At 40.9% G+C, this 13,292-nt stretch overlaps 1 long non-coding RNA gene across 1 annotated transcript; it reads left to right on the plus strand.

Annotated features, from left to right (window-relative positions):
• The first annotated feature begins 6,030 nt into the window (after positions 1-6,030).
• On the plus strand, positions 6,031-6,857 carry LOC136516646 (uncharacterized). The gene is made up of 3 exons (XR_010774093.1): positions 6,031-6,140; positions 6,533-6,582; positions 6,748-6,857. It is a non-coding gene; the product is annotated as an uncharacterized lncRNA (long non-coding RNA).
• Positions 6,858-13,292: the final 6,435 nt, after the last annotated feature.

Here is a 13,292-nt window from a genome sequence, read left to right on the forward strand (position 1 = left end):
GTTGCAAGTGCTAAATTTTATTGCAACGAAATCTATGGGGTCGAAGCGAAAATTGTGTTCAAGTGCAACGCTTATTTTTGGTTGCAATATACTTTGATAATTGCAACAAATTTAAAACTTAAAAAAAAGTATGGAAAGAAAAGAATTGGGGACGCATATATTAAAATTAAAAAGTGCTCCCCACAGGATTCGAACCATGGAGCTCTGGTTCAGATAAAACCTTCTCCACCACTGCGCTATGTAGGTGTGTTCGTTGTAACTCAGGTTTTAATTTATTTGATATGATTGAAGACCTTATGAGTTATAAAACGCCCCAACCCTGGCCCCATCTCGGCATCTCCGTCCTTATGCCTGGTGTCTGAAACTTTCTGTTAAGTAGTAGTTGCTGTTAAGTACTTGATGTTAAGTATGCGTGGATGTTAATTAGTACTTGAAGTTGTACCGGGGTGGTTGGTCACTTTGTTAGCGATAGTAAATGCCTGACCGTGCACCATCGGTCACATGCACTACGCCAGATTCTTACAGCAGTAACGAGGGCATTTTTACTGTAGGGGCGGTTGGGGGTTGGGGGCGCCCCCACAGTGGGCGTCCTCGGGCCCCAGCCGCCCAGCCGCCCCTACAGATGGCACTGTAGGGGCGGTTAGTAAGCTGAGCCGCCCCTACAGTTGGGGCTGATCTGTAGGGGCGGCTCAATCACCAGCCGCCCCTGTAGTGCCCACTTGTCTTTTTTCAAATTTTAAAATTTGAAAGGTTCAAATTTAGTCAAATGATAAGATAACCAAAATAAAAGTTGTAGATCTTGATGAGTTCAACAACTTTTACATTCATCACTTTTACATATGAAATCATTTAGGGTTTAAAAATTTGGTTTGAACTTGTCAAATTTCAAATTTTAAATTTTAAAATGTGTAAAACATTGTCACATCCAAGTTTGATCAAACTTAAATGCTGAATCATGATTTTAGAAATTTTTAGGAAAAAAAACCATCACATTTGGAGTTAGTATGAGGGAGAACAACTAGTTACAAAGTTTACCCACAGATTAAAAAGAGAAATCACACTGTTCTAGATGATCCTTACATGATCATAGTGAACAGTGTGATTTCTTTTTTTAATCTATGAGTCAATTTTGTAACTAGTTTTTCTTCCTCATACTAACTCTAAATCTGTTGATTTTTTTTCCTAAAATTTTCTAAAATCATTCTCTATCAATTTATTTTGTTGGTTTTGTCAATATATACATATGAAAAGTTTGAGCAATTTAAAGTTTGAATTTCAAAAAAAATGTAACTTCAGACAAGATTTTGATACCCCAAATGATTTCAGCTGAAAAAGTGATAAATACCAAAGTTGAATAACTCATCAAGATCTATAACTTTTGTATTGGTCATTTCTTCATACGACAAAGTGGTAATGACATTGTATAAATGTGACACATCTCTCGGAAGGTTTTATAAACTATATGAGACATGTGTAAGATTAGTGAACAATGTGTGCTAAGAATTTATCAAATGAAGAAATGACCAAAATAAAAGTTATAGATATTCATGAGTTGAACAACTTTGATATTCATCACTTTTTATGTTGAAATCAATTTGGGTCTCAAATTTTGGTTCGAACTTGTCGTTTTTCAAAATTTCAAATTTGAAAGGTTCAAATTTTGTCAAATGACAAGATGACTAAAATAAAAGTTGTATATATTAATGAGTTGAACAATTTTGGTATTCATCACTTTTTATGTTGAAATCATTTTGGGTCTCAAAGTTTGGTTCGAACTTGTCATTTTTAAAAATTTTAAATTTGAAATGTTCAAATTTTGTCAAATGACAAGATGACCAAAATAAAAGTTGTAGATCTTCATGAGTTGAACAACTTTTGTATTCATCACTTTTACATCTGAAATCATTTAGGGTTTTAAATTTTGGTTTGAACTTGTTAAATTTCAAATTTCAAATTTTAAAATGTGTAAAACATTGTCACATCCAAGTTTGATCAAACTTAAATGCTGAAGCATGATTTTACAAATTTGTAGGAAAAAAAACCATCACATTTGAAGTTAGTATGAGGGAGAACAACTAGTTACAAAGTTTACCCACAGATTAAAAAGAGAAATCACACTGTTCTAGATGATCCTTACATGATCATAGTGAACAGTGTGATTTCTTTTTTTAATCTATGGGTCAATTTTGTAACTAGTTTTTCTTCCTCATACTAATTCCAAATCTGATGATTTTTTTTCCTAAAATTTTCTAAAATCATTCTCTATCAATTTATTTTGTTGGTTTTGTCAATATATACATATGAAAAGTTTGAGCAATTTAAATTTTGAATTTCAAAAAAATGCAACTTCAGACAAGATTTTGGTACCCCAAATGATTTCATCTGAAAAAGTGATAAATACCAAAGTTGAATAACTCAACAAGATCTACAACTTTTGTATTGGTCATTTCTTCATATGACAAAGTGGTAATGACATTGTTCATAAATGTGACACATGTCTCGTAAGGTTTTATAAACTATATGAGACATGTGTAAGATTAGTGAACAATGTGTGCTAAGAATTTATTAAATAAAGAAATGACCAAAATAAAAGTTGTAGATGTTCATGAGTTGAACAACTTTGGTACTCATCACTTTTTATGTTGAAATCAATTTGGGTCTCAAATTTTGGTTCGAACTTGTCGTTTTTCAAAATTTTAAATTTGAAAGGTTCAAATTTTGTCAAATAACAAGATGACTAAAATAAAAGTTGCAGATATTAATGAGCTGAACAACTTTGGTATTCATCACTTTTTATGTTGGAATCATTTTGGGTCTTAAATTTTGGTTCGAACTTGTTATTTTTTTATCCCAGCAAAACAGGCTCCACGTGGCTCTTCGCCGTTAGATCAAAATGGATGGTCGAGATGCACTAGGCTCAAAATAAAAATCGAGGAAGCCTAACTCTTGCATCTCATTTCTCCCGTCTCTCCTCTCTCTCGCCTGCAGCCGCCGCCCTCCCATGGCATCTTCTCCCCCCTCACCCTTGTAGCAGCCGAGCGCGGCCCTACCTCCCTTCCGGTTGGCGCACGCGGACCCGCCACCTTCAGCCCGGCGCAGAGCAGCTCCGGCCCCTCCTCAGGGAGGCGTGCGTGGCCTGTCCGCACCCATCTCACCCCGAGAGGCAAAGATCCCAGCCGCCGTCCTGTACGGCCGCGGGAGCAGCGGCGCCCTACCGCTCGACCTCACGGAGCAGCAAGGGCGCGAGATCTGGTGGCAGTGGCCAGTTCTGTGGAGGACGCCGCGGGATCTAGCAGCCTCGGCCAGCTCTGTCGAGGAGGGCGCGGGTTCCGGTCAACACGTCGGACCCGTCCGTGGGGCGCGTCTACTTCGGCGACGGCGCGACATATGTGGATCTGGACCTGCCAGGCCACTCGTTCCAGGATCAGGAGATACGGCAGCAGATCTTCGGCTCCAACGACGCGTCCGGCCCGCCCTAGATGGACGGCTTTGTGCAGCAGCCAGCAGGCGTGGTCCATCGGCGGCGGCAACATGACCGACGCCGTCATGCACGGCTTGAGCCTCGACAGCGTTGCCATCCACCGCGAGCTCGTCTCCAAGTGCGCCGTCTGCGGCCGATGGTTCGCCGTCTACCGTGAGCTCGTCTCCCAGTTCTACCGTGATCTACACTATGTAAGTTTATCCCCTACCCATCCCATAAGCCTGTGAAAAGTTGACTACTCAATGCATTTAAAAATATGCAGAATTCATTGTTGTACCTTTTTCTTTGATTCACTGATAGATTTACATGTACCTGTGATGTGTGGCTTTCAAATCTGAATATTAAATTATTTCCAATCAACATATGTTCATGGTTGCTGCGTAAATTATTAGTCAATACTGCTAAACATTTCAGGAGGCTTGTCTTTTTGTTTTCTTTTTCTGATTCTGATTTTTTTTCTGGTTTTACTTTATGTTAGGCACCATGTATGAGGAGCCACAAGCTGGGGGACAAGATCGCGACACTTTAGTAGCTAGTCTTGCCATATGGCAAGGTAAGGACTAGCAGCTATTTGCTTTGGGTGCTGATTATTATCTGTCATTACAAGAAGTACATTCCATCGCTGAAAACTGAAATCCGGCGTAGTATACTTTTCTGAAAGCATGTGTAGTAGTACTGTATGCTTTGGTTCAGATCTCAATAGCCCAAGTATAGATATTTTGACCAGACATGCACTAGTGTAAACAAAAGTGATTCCTAGTGATTCCTTCTATTACAGAATGCCACAAAACTTTAGATTTCAAACTCTTATTATTTGTTCTGAACATGAATCATTTTCAGGGGGCAAACAATCTATATCTTTTCATTTGTCAGCATATTTTAATTTATAGCTACAGGTGTATATATGTTTTCACTACTAGGAACTTCTATGTTTGCTAATTATTGTTCTTTATCCAATAATTAAATACTATACGTAATTCTCATGTCTCACTATTCCATGGCCCAACAGTAGACATCAGACATGTTGATTTGTAGGAAAGTTTGTATCCAAAATATTTGACAATGTTAAGTACAAATCCTCAAGGTGAGAGCTTTCATATGTAATGAATCTATCTCTGTTGAAATTGGTTTTCCCTGTAGCTGTCCTTGCATGATTGTTCTTAACAATTATTTGTCTCCATGGAGATTTCTTAGCAGTAGCAATATCTGCATGTGTAGTTGTGACTGCATCAAATGTACTGAATTTTCAGTATTGGCTAGAGCAAATGTTTGAACTTTATTATTCTAGTTGTATTTACTTGCTGTGATTTTGTGAAACCAGTGTCAAAATATTTAGTGTGAATTGGTGTACTTCCTGGAAATGCTTAAATATATGTCAGAGTTGAGAAAAGATATATATATATATATATGTGTGTGTGTGTGTGTGTGTGTGTGTGTGTGTGTGTGTGTGTATATATATATGTGTGTGTGTGTGGTCAGATTTGAATTTGAATTATTTATTTTTTTTTACTGAAAAATCCACTGTAGGGGCGGTTCTTGATTGAACCGCCCTTACAAATACACACAGCAGGGGTGGCTGGTGATACAGCCGCCCTTACAGAAGTCCACTACAGGGGCGGCTGATATTACCAGCCGCCCCTACAGAGGGCACTGTAGGGGCGGCTGAAAACACCAGCCGCCCCCACAGTGGGCACTGTAGGGGCGGCTGAAAACACCAGCCGCCCCTACAGAGGGCACTGCAGGGGCGGTTAGGAAACCGCCCCTACAGCGGCACCCTCTGTAGGAACACCCTGGGAAGGGCGGCTGGCGTAGCCGCCCCTACAGAGGCTCTAGAGCCGCCCCTATAGTTAAATTCTGTAGTAGTGGGGGACGCGGCCGGCGGTAACGCGGGGTGCCCAGGGCCTGCTGCTGGCCTGGGGCTCCTTGCGTCTACCGGATCTACTGGGCGGCGGCGGCCGGTGGCTGGCGCTTCGTCGGCTTCTCGCGCGCGGCAGATCCGGCACGCCTGGCCGTGGAGGAGGTGGTAACAGGCGGCACGAAGGCTGTGGGGGATCCGACCATGGAGGAGGTGCCTCCCACGGCAGATCCGGCGGCAGCGCGCAGCCCCCGTGCTAGGCGGTGTCGAGAAAGGACGGCCAGATGCGAGGGCAACGAGGACGACGAGCATAATCAGGTACACCTTCTCTGTCCGCTCGTGCTGTGTAGGTCCTCAGCTCCCCACATCATCTCGTCTCTCCTGCAGGGTGCGTCGAGATCCTTAGGCTCCTATAGATGCTGGTGTCGAGCAAGGACGGCCAGATGCTGAACCTCTGCACCTGTCGATTGAGGTCAGTGCATGCTACTAATCATGGAACAGAACTATGCTGAAGTTTTTCGCTTGCTTGCTTGAGCCACGTATTGTAATCAATGCAGGAATACTTGAATTGTTTGATTAAATGCCTATAAGAACACTCGTCTAGATATCTGTTAGCATTTGTAATGTCATTGCAACATTGAAATTTCACGCCTATTTAAATTTCTGCAGGAGAGGAGGATAGTGCTCTGACCTAGCCTGAACATGCTGGTCTTGACTTTGATGCAAACACTCAATTTCAATGTCAGTGCTGACTCTATTGTCACATGAGAAGGTTCCTAAAGGCAGCAAAAATCTTAGAAGAAGGTGAGATACTATACATACTCCTATTTTTGTGATAGCTGAATGGAGATATACAGTCATCTTTCTATTGAGGATAGTAAGCTCTTTACATATTTTCATTGAGATCTTGTTGGACTTGTAGAATAGCTGAATGGAGGTATGCAGTCATCTTTCTATTTGCTTCATTGCACAGTCTGTTTGAACTATTTAATTAGTTTCAAAGCTTACTGATAAATAGATGACATTTCTTTTTTGAATCTTTGACAATTCTTTTTTTAAGCTTACTCGTAATGAGTCTGATGTAGTATTGACTTGTGATGTTTCATCCAGTTCATCCATTTTCATAGTCACTAAATTAAATATGCATATCAAAATCCCACAAAACCCTGATTTCTGAATTTGGTTTAAATGTGCAGATCATGACAAGCTACTAACGCTAATTGCAATCTTAGCTGGCAAGCTACAGGTACATATCTCCATTTTCTTGGAACCGTGAACATTCTTACATGTATTTTTGTGAACATTCAATCATGTGAGCATTACTGAATTATTACTGCTTGTGCTTCACTATGTGAAGTTTAATGAGAATTTGAGAGTTGGTGTGAAACTGAATTATTGCAAACTGCAACAGGAGGAAGCCCTCATTGAATCGTTTGGACGGCTGCAAGATAGACTAGAAGCTCAAGAAGTTGAAAGGGAAGCCGAGAGGCAAGAACATAGGCGTCAGCTTGAACAGATGAATGGTGGGACGATGGCCAACATACATATCAAGGGAACCTTCGCTGCTACAGTAGACATTAGTCTTTTGATTCGAATGAGTTCAAACAGTTGTCTGTGCTTAACACATTATTATGTGTTAAGCTATCTACTTGTGTTCTCATTTAGTTTGACACTCGGTGTGTTTTGTTAAAGATTTTGTATGAACAAATTATATTTTGTTTTAATGGATGTCGATGCTTCCTTCATTATGTATTTGTCGTTTTGCGATTATTAATTTAAGCTACCAAACAAAGTGTCGCAACATGAATTATTAATATATTAATCTGGCGTTGCAATATATGATGGCACATATAACAACCACATTTAGTCGTGGCAATAGCTACGATAATCGTGGCAATAGAGAAACTATCTCTTGCAACTACAAAAAGATGACGGTGGCAATAGAGGAATCTACCTATAGCAACCAGATAGTTAGTAACGTGGCAATAGATGACCTGTCTGTAGCAACCAACCTAAGTAACGTGGCAATAGCCTATGCCATCTATAGCAACCATTCAGAAACGTGGCAATATACGACCTCTCTGTAGCAACCAACCTGAAGAGATGTTGCAATAACCTAAGCCACCTATAGCAACCATTTAGGCGACGTGGCAATAGAGAACCTCTATTGCAATGCTTTCTCTGCATAGCAACAACCACGATTGCAACACCTGTGTTGCGTTGCGCTTGCATTGTGTTGCTACACGACCAGCGTGTCGCAATACGTATCGCTAGCAACGCCTAGTTCGTTGCAATTGATACTATTACCACACCCATAGTGGTTGCAATTGCTTTTGTTACAACACTCACCAGGTGTTGCAAAAGCATCAAAAGTGTTGCAATAGAGGGGCTGTGTGTCGCAACTAAAATGTAACCCATTGCATTATGCTATTGCTACCCTTACAAGTGCAACGACATTTAACCAAAAAAATTGGTAGCAAAATTACTATGGCTACCATTTTTGGGTCTTTTGCTACACTTTTTTGGCGTTGCAGTAGACCGAAAATCTTGTAGTGTAGCGGGATAATATTACATTAACATTATTTTCATACAAACTAGTGCCTTGTCCAAAGGCCATTCATCATTCCTCATCGTCATCGACTTCAAACACTAACATGCAGTAGGGACCAAAACAAGCCTGCGCATGCGACTCACCTGCAACAAGGGTTAACAAACCCTGAGTACAAAAGTACTCAACAAGGCTGACCCGACGTAAAAGGGGGTGAAAGACTTTAGAGATGCAGGTGTTGGGGCAAGGTAAGGATGTAGCAAGATTCAAAAGTTCTTTGCCAAAAGCTTACTATTCTTGATCCTATTTTCAAGTTTTTCCCCTAAGTCTTCTTGGTTCATTATCTCAAACTAAGTGTTCATATCCCATGTTCCAATCCTTTTCATTCCATTCCTTTTCTCAAATTTTAGTAATTCACCAGTCCTACATTGCTTCTGTAATGAAACAAGTCTCCATATCCGTGGAGCACTGGCAATTTGAATTGATTCAAGTCCCAGCTGGGGATTCCTTATCACACGACATATGTAGAACTTAATCTTGCATACATCAACCATGCTACCAGATCCTCCTATACTAAGCCATCTCCACGCCACCCGAGACCATAGCACACCTCCAATCTAGCCACATTCTAGCCACGAGGGTACACACTACTCCCGCCATCTCTCCACTCCTAGTGCATGGGCATTCGTCTTAGTATCGGATTAGCCGAAGTAGGCTTACCGGAGTATGTGACCAGTACTACAAAGTGTCTTGTTCAGAAGATCCACAATGAGTGACCTTTAAGCGACATAGTCGGCAACATTACCCAATATTCAAGATAAGTCACCCGACTAGTCTCTAGTTCATTCTACCTTCTTTCTTTCTTTGGCCAGGATGCCATCTTTGATTGTATCGAAACTTTTACTTTGAACGCCTACCATAAAGCATACTAAGCATTCTACGCCTTTGTAAATGAAATCATCTTCAAGGATGGTAAACAATTAACAAGGTAGGCAATGCATCAAGTAGGTGACATTTGAAATAATCAACTTAATGCAATAGGTAACATAGGTGATAAACTTTTCAAAGTAAACAAGGTAATGGTTTAATGCATAAACCGGGGCTTGCCTTCATTGATGATCTCGGGTTCTAGATCAGTACCACAAATATCGAATCCCAAGACAACCAGGGATTCTTCCACAACTTGCTCAACTAGGATCGGTTCACTCTTAGATTCTACATGAAATAATAACATATGCTTCAACATGATGATAATGTAAACATGATGCTTTCATGGTGCATGAAATATAATAACACCTTGAGTACAACTTTTCTTCACGGTACAGTTGCAAGCCAACAAAACCAACTTGCAATTCTACCATCAAGGACCACACAAAAATGTTTACTAAGAAACCCTACATGCTTCTAAAGAACTACCCAAAGTTTCACTCCAAAGTTCTACCCTTAATGAATGAAATCACTCATTAACTAAACTCTAACCAACACTTTAATGACCTAGGGCTTTTGACCTAAGTGACTTGACCAAATTGATCTTGAAACCCTACTGGTCACAAAACATGACCAAAACAAAAATCAAACTCTAACCTAACACTTAGGGTTTGCTTTTATTCATTTTTTTGAATTAATTTGGAAATAAGCCCAAAACGAACTTGTTCCAAATGACCTCAAAATTTTATGTAAGCTTCCTCATGACAATTTAGTGTACCAAAACAAATTTCATAATTTTTGAAGTTATACAGTGGCCTACAAAAATTATGGAAGTTACATTTATTAATTAATTGACTGAATTTTTGAGCATTAAAAATTTATTCAAATTTCAAGTTTCATATTTTTAAACCATAATAGAACATGTACAGAAGCTACACACAAATTTTCAAAATTTCTAGAGCTGTAATTATTTTTCTATGAATTTCCAAAGTTTCTGCACTATTCAAAATCCAGAAAATACAAAATCTCTTTGTTCTCTCCCTCTTCTCTCACTGACAGCCAGGACCCGCTTGTCAGCGACACAAAACAGGACACGGCGGCGCTGCTGGCTCCGGTCGGCCAAAACACGCCGACGGCGAGACTCCGGCGAGGTGGACAGCACCATCATGATCTACAACACCCCACGAACCTATCTCGACCCTCAGAACAGTAGCAGGCACACCGGGGGAAGCTCTACGCCGGCCATGGCGGCCACGGTGGCGCAGACACGGCGGCGCACGACACAACACCGGCTACAACGCGGTAGAGACTAAAACGGAGAGAGCATCACGCTCAGGAGCTCACTGCGAACACGACGGTGTGCTTGGTGAAGCCAGAGACGGACTAGAGCGTCCTGGCCACGGTGAGGTCGGTGGTGGCGGTGCTTCGGCCGGCTCCGAGGAAGAAGACGTCATGCGGTGGCGCTGGACTGCTAGAGACGAGGCGAGCAGGCCTAGAAGGAGCGGCAGGTCAAGGTGGAGATGTCGGCAAACACAATTGACACGAGGTGCTACGGTGAGGATGAATTTCGCAGGCACAGCAAGGTCACCGGCGGTGAGCAGATGGGAGGAAAAGAAGAACGACGGCGACGGGTGCTCCTATTTAACGAAGGAGAAGGTGCGTCCAGCTTCGCCAGCTCCCGAACGAGGTCGCCACAGAGACAAAAACGTGTCACCATGCGAGGAAGCGGTGAAGACGGTCGGCGGCAGCAGCTCGGTGGCAAGCAGGCGATGGCGCCCTGCTATCAACGGATTTTTGAAATATTTACAGAATTGCCACTGAGTTCATTTTACAAATTACTCCCAAATTCTCTAAAGAAGTTGAAAATCTCCAAAAATAAAAGTTGCTCAACATTTCAAGTTCTACAACTTTGCTTAAATGAACATTTTCAAATTCTGCCTCCATTTTGAAATTTGAATTTGGGGTGCATTTGAGCATTTGAATCATTTCAAAATTACTCCAAATTTTATATGTAAACTTTAAAAACTTTGAATACCAAAGTTGATCCTTATAAAATAAGCTTCAACTTTGCTTTTTGTCACACCCCCAAATTCCAAATGGATTTTGAAATAGACAGAAGAGGGCAAAAAGGACTTTTATTATTTCAATTTGAATTCACATTTGATTTGTTTACCTTTTTACTTAACTATGATTTTTGACCATTAACATGGCCCATTAGGGTTATTTGAGTCAATTGACATATGGTCTCACATGATCACATGAAATTTGACCCTTGTGGTCATGATCTTTATTTAGAGTTTTGGATCACATTACATCACATAACATAACAACTTATGAAATAAAGCTTATTTAGTGAATGCATTCAAAATTTTCTACTTTATGAATGCTTTGCAATGCATATGATGACATGTCAAGTTTTAGTGCTAGGTCAAAACACCAGAGGTGTTACAACCCTTCCCCCTTAAAGAAATCTCGTCCCGAGATTTAAAACCTAAGGCTAAGTAATGGAAAAGGAAATGTGTCAAGCTAACACATCATAACTTTGTTCAAAAAGCTAGTGAGGGGGGGTTTCCATTCTTTTGACAAAAGAGACAAGTTACAACATAGACAAGGTATTGCAACTAAATAGAAGCGAAGAAGTCAGGAAAGTTTTCTTCTAAGTAATCCTTAGGACTCCCAAGTAGCTTCATCTTCAGTGTGTTGATTCCATTGTACTTTGTAGAACTTGATTGTACGTCTTCGAGTGACTCGATCTTTCTGATCTAAGACTCTAATGGGGTACTCGGCATAAGTCAAATCAGGTTCTAGTTCTACATCACCAAAGTCGATCACTTGGTCAGGTACTTGAAGACACTTCTTTAACTGGGATACATGGAAGATATCATGCACAGCTGACATGTGATCTGGTAGCTTGACGCGATAGGCGACCGGTCCACATCGTTGTTGGATTTGAAAAGGACCGACATAACGGGGCGCCAACTTTCCCCTGAATCCCAAAACGATGAACTCCTTTCATCGGCGATACCTTGAGGTAGACATGATCTCCCACTTTGAATTCTAGCGGTCGTCTCCTCTTATCAGCATAGCTTTTCTGTCGGGATTGAGCTACCTTCATATTAGCTTGTATGAGTTTAACTTTCTGTTCAGCTTCCTTGACCACATCCGGCCCAAAGAACCAACGTTCTCTAGCTTCTGACCAATTTAAAGGTGTCTGGCATCTACGGCCATACAATGCTTCGAATGGTGCCATTTTAATGCTCTCTTGATAGCTATTGTTATATGAGAATTCAGCTAAGGGAAGGCATTCATCCCATTTAGCACCATAGGAAAGGACACATGCTCTCAACATATCTTCAAGAATTTGATTTACCCTTTCAGTCTGTCCATCTGTTTGCGGATGATAAGCAGAACTGCGGATAAGTTTGGTTCCCAAAGACTCATGTAGACTTTTCCAAAACTTGATACGAACAATGACCCTCTGTCAGAGACAATGGTCTTGGGTGCCCCATGCAGACTGAAGATTCTATCAAGATAAAGCTTTGCATACTGTTCCGCTCGATATTTATCTCTGACTGGTAAGAAATGAGCTATCTTGGTTAGGCGATCAACAATAACCCATATTGAATTGTAGCCTGCAGATGTCCTAGGCAATCCCACGATGAAGTCCATACAGATATCTTCCCACTTCCAAGATGGAACTGGCAATGAATGTAATGGACCTGCAGTCTTCATGTGAACCGCTTTGACTCTCTGACAAGTATCACATTTGGCCACATATTGAGCTATTTCTATTTTCATTTTGGTCCACCAATATCTCTTTCTCAGATCATGATACATTTTGTTGCTACCTGGATGAATGGAGTATCTTGTAGAATGAGCTTCATCAAGAATCTGCTTTCGCAGCTCTGGACTTTTGGGTACTACCAATCTATCTTTGAACCATACGACATCGGATTCATCAATATTGAAACATGTTGGTTTTCTAGATCTGACTTTATCTTTGATATGGGCTATACCCTTACTTTTCCGTTGAGCAACAGTGATCTGATCTTTGATAGTGGACTCAACTGCAATATTGGACAGGGAACCTTGTTCTATGATTTGTAAATTCAGATGCTCCATCTCTTGACACAATGTTCGTTGCATAGGTTTCACAGTCAGACAATGGCAATGACTCTTGCGACTCAGGGCATCGGCAACCACATTAGCCTTGCCCGGATGATAATGCACTTCTAAGTCATAATCTTTGATAAGTTCTAACCATCTTCTTTGCCTCATATTCAACTCTGACTGAGTGAAGATATATTTCAAACTTTTGTGATCCGTATAGATATGACAGATATTGCCCAATAAATAATGTCGCCAAACCTTGAGTGCATGAACAACAGCGGCTAATTCAAGATCATGGGTGGGATAATGTTCTTCATGCTTCTTGAGTTGTCTAGAAGCATACGCTATGACTCTGCCTTCTTGCATAAGAA

This window comes from Miscanthus floridulus, chromosome 17 (assembly GCF_019320115.1).
Source record: "Miscanthus floridulus cultivar M001 chromosome 17, ASM1932011v1, whole genome shotgun sequence".
NCBI lineage: Eukaryota > Viridiplantae > Streptophyta > Magnoliopsida > Poales > Poaceae > Miscanthus > Miscanthus floridulus.